This window comes from Triticum aestivum, chromosome 1B (assembly GCF_018294505.1).
Source record: "Triticum aestivum cultivar Chinese Spring chromosome 1B, IWGSC CS RefSeq v2.1, whole genome shotgun sequence".
Lineage (NCBI taxonomy): Eukaryota > Viridiplantae > Streptophyta > Magnoliopsida > Poales > Poaceae > Triticum > Triticum aestivum.
In genome coordinates, this window is record NC_057795.1 from 276,844,579 (window position 1) to 276,855,140 (window position 10,562).

The following is a 10,562-nucleotide window of genomic DNA, read 5'->3' on the forward strand; positions in this document are numbered from 1 at the left end:
ATTTTTGTACGGTAAAATTTGAAGTTTAGTCCAGATTAGTAAACGATCTTGTTTCGTTCGTATTTTGAGTTCCGTTGCTCCGTTTGAGTTGAATCTTTTTGCAAATTGTAGCTAATCACATGTACCTACTATTAAGATCTAATTCCCATGTTAATATTGTTGTTTGGTTTTGACTCTTGTTAGTTTAAGCCGTTTGCTTGTTTTGTGTTTGATTTGGATCTTTTCTCGGTTTTCTCGTGTTTCGATTGAGTGATTGCTTATGTATGTTATTGTTTGTCTACATTAGATTACCCGAAGTGCGAAGCTTGTTACTACGAATCTCTAGAGTTTGCAGATCATCAGCAAGGCGAGTTGCACTTTGATCATACTCCTTTATACCCAGTTTTTACTATACATTAGTATTGCCCCTCAAATATTTACATGAGTAGGATCGGGAACATGTGGTTTTGGTTGTAGTGCTTGAGGTAGGAACCTAATACCTTTTGATCACCCCTGGAATATACGTTATGCTTATTATTGCTTAGCCATGCTCGTAGACGGGGATTGGATCGTGATTCACACATGAAAGTTTGAGAGTTATTTAATCATGGATAATATTAAGGTGGAAACTTTAATATACATCTGGGTGGATTGGTTGAGGCACCTGGGGAACCCAGTGTTGCCTATTTTTGGAAATTCCGGAGTACCCGTGTGATTATCCTACGGAATGCCACCCAGACTCAAAGGGATCATAAGATTATTCATGCTAGAAACTTCCGTGTGCAGCCACAAGCCATTATAGGCTCTGGCATAGTTGAGTAAGTTACGTGATCTCTTGAAGAGGTGGACTAGCAGATGTAAGGGAAAGTAGGTGTACCGATCCGCCCGGAGTAGAGAATTAATGCTTCAGAAAGGCTATGTCTCGATCATCCGATCATGGATGTAGTCGAGTCTTGTGGGGAAAAGTGCGCAAACCTCCGCAGAGTATATAAACTAATCATGGTTAGCCGTGTCCCCGGTTATAAATCTATTGATGTGATCTCATCATGTTACTTTAATTAATTTGTTTTGGGTTAATGATGATACTTTTAACTGGGGTTTGAGTTGGGGTTACCTTCTCAAATAATGGGCAACATGGAAGTAGTTAAATAAATTTATTCCTTTGTTGTAGGGAAAAACTAGCTTTATGCAAAATCATAAACTTACAGCCTCCACCAGCCAAATATTGCATGTAGATATAGTTCTTGCATTCCATTGCTTTACAGTGTAACTCTGCCAGCATATTCAATGTGCTGACCTACATGGCTGCAACGTCTCATGTTGCGGACTACTCAGACAACGAATAAGGTGTGATAGGTCATTGTTTTGCACTCAGCTATGCCGTTGGAGTTGATGGACTCATTTACCTTCGAAGCTTCCGCAGTTATCTAGTTTAGATGGCCTTCAGCCATGATATTTTGTGTAATCATACTCTTTATGAGGACTCAATGTAATAAGTGTGTGACTGAAACTCTGTTATAATTCCTCGAGTACTGTGCGTGTCAGCATTACCGATCCAGGGATGACACTGATGCACAGAGACTTGACCGTTTGAGGTCTGGTCGTTACATTTATGCCATGCATATGACTACAGTTGGTACATTGTAGCTCACATTTTGGATGATTTTTAATGAGGTAATATCCGAAGGAAATATGCCCTAGAGGCAATAATAAAGTTGTTATTTTATATTTCATTATATCATGATAAATTTTATTATTCATGCTAGAATTGTATGAATTGTATTAACCGGAAACCTGATACATGTGTGGATACATAGACAAAACACCATGTCCCTAGTAAGCCTCTACTAGACTAGCTCATTGATCAAAGATGGTTAAGTTTCCTAACCATAGACATGTGTTGTCATTTGATGAACGGGATCACATGATTAGGAGAATGATGTGATGGACAAGACCCATCCATTAGCTTAGCATATTGATCGTTCAGTTTTATTGCTATTGCTTTCTTCATGTCATATACATATTGAAGGAAATATGCCCTAGAAGCAATAATAAAGTTATTATTTATTTCCTTATTTCATGATAAATGTTTATTATTCATGCTAGAATTGTATTAACCGGAAACTTAGTACATGTGTGAATACATAGACAAACAGAGTGTCACTAGTATGCCTCTACTTGACTAGCTCGTTAATCAAAAATGGTTAAGTTTCCTAGCCATAGATATGAATTGTCATTTGATGGACCGGATCACATCATTAGAGAATGATGTGATTTACTTGACCCATTCCGTTAGCTTAGCACTTGATCGTTTAGTATGTTGATATTGCTTTCTTCATGACTTATACAAGTTCCTATAACTATGAGATTATGCAACTCCCGTTTATCGGAGGAACACTTTGTGTGTTACCAAACGTCACAACGTAACTGGGTGATTATAAAGGAGCTCTACAGGTGTCTCCAAAAGTACATGTTGAGTTGGCGTATTTCGAGATTATGATTTGTCACTCCGATTGTCGGAGAGGTATCTCTGGGCCCTCTCGGTAATGCACATCATTATAAGCCTTGCAAACAATGTGGCTAATGAGTTAGTTGCGGGATGATGCATTACGTAACGAGTAAAGAGACTTGCCGGTAACGAGATTGAACAGGTATTGAGATACCGACGATCGAATCTCGGGCAAGTAACATATCGATGACAAAGGGAACAACGTATGTTGTTATGCGATTTGACCGATAAAGATCTTTGTAGAATATGTAGGAGCCAATATGAGCATCTAGGTTCCGCTATTGGTTATTGACCGGAAACGTGTCTCGGTCATGTCTACATAGTTCTCGAACCCGTAGGGTCCGCACGCTTAAGGTTTTGATGACAATTTTATTATGAGTTTACGAGTTTTGATGTACCAAAGGAGTTCAGAGTCCTGTATGAGATCGGGGACATGACGAGGAGTCACGAAATGGTCGAGACGTAAAGATCGATATATTGGACGACTATATTCGGACATCGGAATGGTTCCGAGCGATTCAGGTATTTTCGGGGGTACCGGGGAGTTACGGAATACGAGGAAGAAGCAATGGGCCTCATGAGCCAAGTGGTGGAAGAGAGGAGGCAGGGCGCACGGCCCCCCTAGCCCAAACCGAATTGGACTAGGGGGCCGACCCCCCTTTCCTCCTTTTCCTCCCTCTCCTTCCTTCTCCTTCTCCTTCCCTTCCTTCCCCTCTCCTACTTGGACTAGGAAAGAGGGGGGAATCCTACTTAGAGTAGGATTGCCCCCCTTGGGCGCGCCTCCTCCACTTGGGCGGCCCTCTCCTCCTCCCCCCTTTATATACGGAGGAGGGGGGCACCTCTAGACACAACAATTGATCTATTGATCTCTTAGCCGTGTGCGGTGCCCCCCTCCACCATAGTCCTCCTAGATAATATTGTAGCGGTGCTTAGGCGAAGCCCTGCGACGATCAAACATCAAGATCGTCACCACGCCGTCGTGCTGACGGAACTCTCCCTCGACACTCGGCTGGATCGGAGTTCGAGGGACGTCATCGAGCTGAAGGTGTGCTAGAACTCGGAGGTGCCGTAGTTTCGGTGCTTGATTGGTCGGGCCGTGAAGACGTACGACTACATCAATCGTGTTGTTATAACGCTTCCGCTTTCGGTCTAGGACGGTACGTGGACACACTCTCTCCTCTCGTTGCTATGCATCACCATGATCTTGTGTGTGCGTAGGAATATTTTTGAAATTACTACGTTCCCCAACAGTGGCATCCGAGCCTAGTTTTATGCGTCGATGTTATATACACGAGTAGAACACAAGTGAGTTGTGGGCGATACAAGTCATACTGCTTGCCAACATGTCATACTTTGGTTCGGTGGTATTGTTGGATGAAGCGGCCCGGACCGACATTACGCGTACGCTTACGCGAGACTGGTTTTACCGCCGTGTTTTGCACACAGGTGACTAGCGGGTGTCTGTTTCTCCAACTTTAGTTAAACCAAGTGTGGCTACGCCCGGTCCTTGTGAAGGTTAAAACGACACTAACTTGACAAACTATCGTTGTGGTTTTGATGCGTAGGTAAGAACGGTTCTTGCTCAGCCCGTAGCAGCTAGGTAAAACTTGCAACAACAAAGTAGAGGACGTCTAACTTGTTTTTGCAATGCATGTTGTGATGTGATATGGTCAAGACGTGATGCTATATTTTATTGTATGAGATGATTATGTTTTGTAACCGAGTTATCGGCAACTGGCAGGAGCCATATGGTTGTCGCTTTATTGTATGAAATGCAAGCGCCCTGTAATTCCTTTACTTTATCACTAAGCGGTAGCGATAGTCGTAGAAGCAATAGATGGCGTAACGACAATGATGCTACGATGAAGATCAAGGTGTCGCGCCGATGACGATGGTGATCACGACGGTGCTTCAGAGATGGAGATCACAAGCACAAGATGATGATGGCCATATCATATCACTTATATTGATTGCATGTGATGTTTATCCTTTATGCATCTTATTTTGCTTTGATTGATGGTAGCATTTTAAGATGATCTCTCACTAATTATCAAGAAGTGTTCTCCCTGAGTATGCACCATTGCGAAAGTTCTTCGTGTTGAGACACCACGTGATGATCGGGTGTGATAGGCTCTACGTTCAAATACAACGGGTGCAAAACAGTTGCACACGCGGAATACTCAGGTTAAACTTGACGAGCCTAGCATATACAGATATGGCCTCGGAACACGGAGACCGAAAGGTCGAATGTGAATCATATAGTGGATATGATCAACATAGTGATGTTCACCATTGAAAACTACTCCATCTCACGTGATGATCGGACATGGTTTAGTTGATTTGGATCACGTGATCACGTAGATGACTAGAGAGATGTCTGTCTAAGTGGGAGTTCTTAAGTAATATGATTAATTGAACTTAAATTTATCATGAACTTAGCCCTGGTAGTATTTCGCAAATTATGTTGTAAATCAATAGCTCGCGTTGTTGCTTTCATATGTTTATTTTGATACATTCCTAGAGAAAACTGTGTTGAAAGATGTTAGTAGCAATGATGCGGATTGGATCCGTGATCTGAGGTTTATCCTCATTGCTGCACAGAAGAATTATGTCCTTAATGCACCGCTAGGTGACAGACCTATTGCAGGAGCAGATGCAGACGTTATGAACGTTTGGCTAGCTCAATATGATGACTACTTGATATTTTAGTGCACCATGCTTAACGGCTTAGAATTGGGACTTCAAAGACGTTTTGAACGTCATGGACCATATGAGATGTTCCAGGAGTTGAAGTTAATATTTCAAGCAAATGGCCGGATTGAGAGATATGAAGTCTCCAATAAGTTCTATAGCTGTAAGATGGTGGAGAATAGTTCTGACAGTGAACATATACTCAAAATGTCTGGGTATAATAGTCACTTGATTCAACTGGGAGTTAATCTTCCTGATGATAGTGTCATTGACAGAATTCTCCAATCACTACCACCAAGCTACAAGAGCTTCGTGATGAACTATAATATGCAAGGGATGGACAAGACTATTCCCGAGCTCTTCGCAATGCTAAAAGCTGCGAAGGGGGCATCAAGTGTTGATGATTGACAAGATCACTAGTTTCAAGAAAAGGGCAAAGGGAAAGAAAGGGAACTTCAAGTAGAATGGCAAGCAAGTTGTAACTCCCGCAAAGAAGCCCAAAGCTGGACCAAAGCCTGAAACTGAGTGCTTACACTGCAAAGGAAATGGTCACTGTAAGCGGAAATGCCCCGAATATTTGGTGGATAAGAAGGATGGCAAAGTGAACAAGGGTATATTTGATATACATGTTATTGATGTGTGCCATACTAGTGTTTATAGTAGCCCCTGAGTATTTGATACTTGTTCGGTTGCTAAGATTAGTAACTCAAAACAGGAGTTACAGAATAAACAGAGACTAGTTGAAGGGGAAGTGACGATGAGTGTTGGAAGTAGTTCCAAGATTGATATGATCATCATCGCACACTCCCTATACTTTCGGGATTAGTGTTAAACCTAAATAAATGTTATTTGGCGTTTGCGTTGAGCATGAATATGATTTGATCATGTTTATTGCAATACGGTTATTCATTTAAGTCAGAGAATAATTGTTGTTCTGTTTACATGAATAAAACCTTCAATGGTCATACACTCAATGAAAATAGTTTGTTGGATCTCGATCGTAGTGATAGACATATTCATAATATTGATGCCAAAAGATGTAAAGTTAATAATGATAGTGCAACTTATTTGTGGCACTGCCGTTTGGGTCATATCGGTGCGCATGAAGAAACTCCATTAAGATGGATTTTTTGGAATCACTTGGTTATGAATCATTTGATGCTTGCGAACCGTGCCTTTTGGGCAAGATGACTAAAACTCTGTTCTACGGAACAATGGAACGAGCTACTAACTTATTGGAAATAGTACATACCGATGTATGCGATCCGATGAGTGTTAAGGCTCGCGGCGTGTATCATTATTTTCTGGCCTTCACAGATGATTTGAGAAGATCTGGGTATATCTACTTGATGAAACATAAGTCTGAAACATTTGAAAAGTTCAAAGAATTTCAGAGTGAAGTGGAAAATCATCATAACAAGAAAAATAAAGTTTCTACGATCTGATCGTGGAGACGAATATTTGAGTTACGAGTTTGGTCTTCATTTGAAACAATGTGAAATAGTTTCGCAACTCACGCCACCTGGAACACCACAATGTAAGGGTGTGTCCGAACATCGTAAGTGTACTTTACTAGATATGGTGCAATCTATGATGTCTCTTATTGGTTTACCACTATCGTTTTTGGGTTATGCATTAGAGACAACTGCATTCACGTTTAATAGGGCACCATCTAAATCCGTTGAGACGACACCGTATGAACTATGGTTTAGCAGTAAACCTAAGCCGTTGTTTCTTAAAGTTTGGAGTTGCGATGCTTATATGAAAAAGGTTTTCAACCTGATAAGTTCGAACCCAAATCGGAGAAGTGCGTCTTCATAGAATACCCAAAGGAAACTGTTGGGTACACCTTCTATCACATATCTGAAGGCAAAACATTCGTTGCTAAGAATGGATCCTTTCTAGAGAAGGAGTTTCTCTCGAAAGAAGTGAGTGGGAGGAAAGTAGAGCTTGATAAGGTAATTTGTACCTTCTCCCAAATTGGAAAGTAGTTCATCACAGAAATCAGTTCGAGTGATTCCTACACCAATTAGTGAGGAAGCTAATGATGATGATCATGAAACTTCAGATTACGTTACTACAAAACCTCGTAGGTCTTCCAAAGTACAGTCCGCACCAGAGTGGTACAGTAATCCTGTTCTGTAAGTCATGTTACTAGACCATGATGAACCTACGAACTATGAGGAAGCGATGATGAGCCCAGATTCCGCGAAATGGCTTGAGGCCATGAAATCTGAGATGGGATCCATGTATGAGAACAAAGTGTGGACTTTGGTGGAGTTGCCCGATGATCGGCAAGCCATATTGTATAAATGGAACTTCAAGAGGAAGACATATGCTTATAGTAGTGTTACTATCTACAAAGCTCGACTTGTCGCAAAAAGGTTTTCGACAAGTTCAAGGTGTTGACTACAATGAGATTTTCTCAACTGTAGTGATGCTTAAGTCTGTCCGAATCATGTTAGCAATTGCCACATTTCATGAAATCTGGCAAATGGATGTCAAAACTGCATTCCTTAATGGTTTTCTTAAAGAAGAGTTGTATATAATGCAACCAGAAGGTTTTGTCAATCCTAAAGGTGCTAACAAAATCTGCAAGCTCCAGCGATCCATGTATGGACTGGTGCAAGCATCTCAGAGTTGGAATATACGCTTTGATAAGTTGATCAAAGCATATATTTTTATACAGACTTGCGGTGAAGCCTGTATTTACAAGAAAGTGAGTGGGAGCACTATAGCATTTCTGATAAGCATATGTGAATGACATATTGTTGATCGGAGATAATGTAGAATTTTTCTAGAAAGCATAAAGGAGTATTTTAAAAGAGTTTTTCAAAGAAAGACCTTGGTGAAGCTGCTTACATATTGAGCATCAAGATCTATTAAGATAGATCAAGACGCTTGATAAGTTTTTCAATAAGTACATACCTTGTCAAAGATTTTGAAATAGTTCAAAATGGAACAGTCAAAGAAAGACTTCTTGGCTGTGTTGCAAATGTGTGAAATTGAGTAAGACTCAAATCCCGACCACGGCAGAAAATAGAAAAGAGAATGAAAGTCATTCCCTATGCCTCAGTCATAGGTTCTATAAAGTATGCTATGCTATGTACCAGACCTATTGTATACCTTGCTCAGAATTTGGCAAGGGAGTACAATAGTGATCTAGGAGTAGATCACTGGATATTGGTCAAGAATATCCTTAGTAAGGACTAAGGAAATATTTCTCGATTATGGAGGTGATAAAAGAACCCGTCGTAAAGAGTTACATCGGTACAAGCTTTTATACCGATCGAGATGACTCTAAGTCTCAATCTGGATACATATTGAAAGTGGGAGAAATTAGCTAGAGTAGCTCCATAGAGCGCATTGTAGACATAGAATATTTGCAAAATACATACGGCTCTGAATGTGACAGACCCGTTGACTAAGCTTCTCTCACGAGCAAAACATGATCACACCTTAGTACTCTTTGGGTGTTAATCACATAGCGATGTGAACTAGATTATTGACTCTAGTAAACCCTTTGAGTGTTGGTCACATGACGATGTGAACTATGGGTGTTAATCATATACAGATATGAATATTGGTGTTAAATCACATGGCGATGTGAACTAGATTATTGACTCTAGTGCAAGTGGGAGACTGAAGGAAATATGCCCTAGAGGCAATAATAAAGTTATTATTTATTTCCTTATTTCATGATAAATGTTTATTATTCATGCTAGAATTGTATTAACCGGAAACATAATACATGTGTGAATACATAGACAAACATAGTGTCACTAGTATGCCTCTACTTGACTAGCTTGTTGATCAAAGATGGTTGTGTTTCCTAGCCATAGACATGAGTTGTCATTTGATTAACGGGATCACATCATTAGAAGAATGATGTGATTGACTTGACCCATTCCATTAGCTTAACACTTGATCGTTTAGTATGTTGCTATTGCTTTCTTCATGACTTATACAAGTTCCTATAACTATGAGATTATGCAACTCCCGTTTACTGGAGGAACACTTTGTGTGCTACCAAACATCACAACGTAACTGGGTGATTATAAAGGAGCTCTACAGGTGTCTCCAAAAGTACATGTTGAGTTGGCGTATTTCGAGATTAGGATTTGTCACTCCGATTGTCGGAGAGGTATCTCTGGGTCCTCTCGGTAATGCACATCATTATAAGCCTTGCAAGCAATGTGGCTAATGAGTTAGTTGCGGGATGATGCATTACGTAACGAGTAAAGAGACTTGCCGGTAACGAGATTGAACTAGGTATTGAGATACCGACGGTCGAATCTCGGGCAAGTAACATACCGATGACAAAGGAAACAACGTATGTTGTTATGCGGTTTGACCGATAAAGATCTTCGTAGAATATGTAGGAGCCAATATGAGCATCCAGGTTCCGCTATTGATTATTGACCAGAAACGTGTCTCGGTCATGTCTACATAGTTTTCGAACCCGTAGGGTCCGCACGCTTAAGGTTTTGATGACAGTTTTATTATGAGTTTACGAGTTTTGATGTACTGAAGGAGTTCGGAGTCCCGGATGAGATCAGGGACTTGACGAGGAGTCTTGAAATGGTCGAGACGTAAAGATCGATATATTGGACGACTATATTCGGACATCGGAAGGGTTCTGAGTGATTCGGGTATTTTCGAGGGTACCGGGGAGTTACGGAATACGAGGAAGAAGCAATGGGCCTCATGGGCCAAGTGGTGGAAGAGAGGAGGCAGGGCGTGCGGCCCCCCTAGCCCAAACCGAATTGGACTAGGGGGCCGACCCCCCTTTCCTCCTTTTCCTCCCTCTCCTTCCTTCTCCTTCTCCTTCCCTTCCTTCCCCTCTCCTACTTGGACTAGGAAAGAGGGGGGAATCCTACTTGGAGTAGTATTGCCCCCCTTGGACGGCCCTCTCCTCCTCCCCCCTTTATATACGGAGGAGGGGGGAACCTCTAGACACAACAATTGATCTGTTGATCTCTTAGCCGTGTGCGGTGGCCCCCTCCACCATAGTCCTCCTCGATAATATTGTAGCGGTGCTTAGGCGAAGCCCTGCGACGGTCGAACATCAAGATCGTCACCACGCCGTCGTGCTGATGGAACTCTCCCTCGACACTCGGCTGCATCAGAGTTCGAGGGACGTGATCGAGCTGAAGGTGTGCTAGAACTCGGAGGTGCCGTAGTTTCGGTGCTTGATCGGTCGGGCCGTGAAGACGTACGACTACATCAACCGCGTTGTTCTAACGCTTCCGCTTTCGGTCTAGGACGGTATGTGGACACACTCTCCCCTCTCGTTGCTATGCATCACCATGATCTGGTGTGTGCGTAGGAATATTTTTGAAATTACTACGTTCCCCAACACATATTACTTTGACTATGAGAT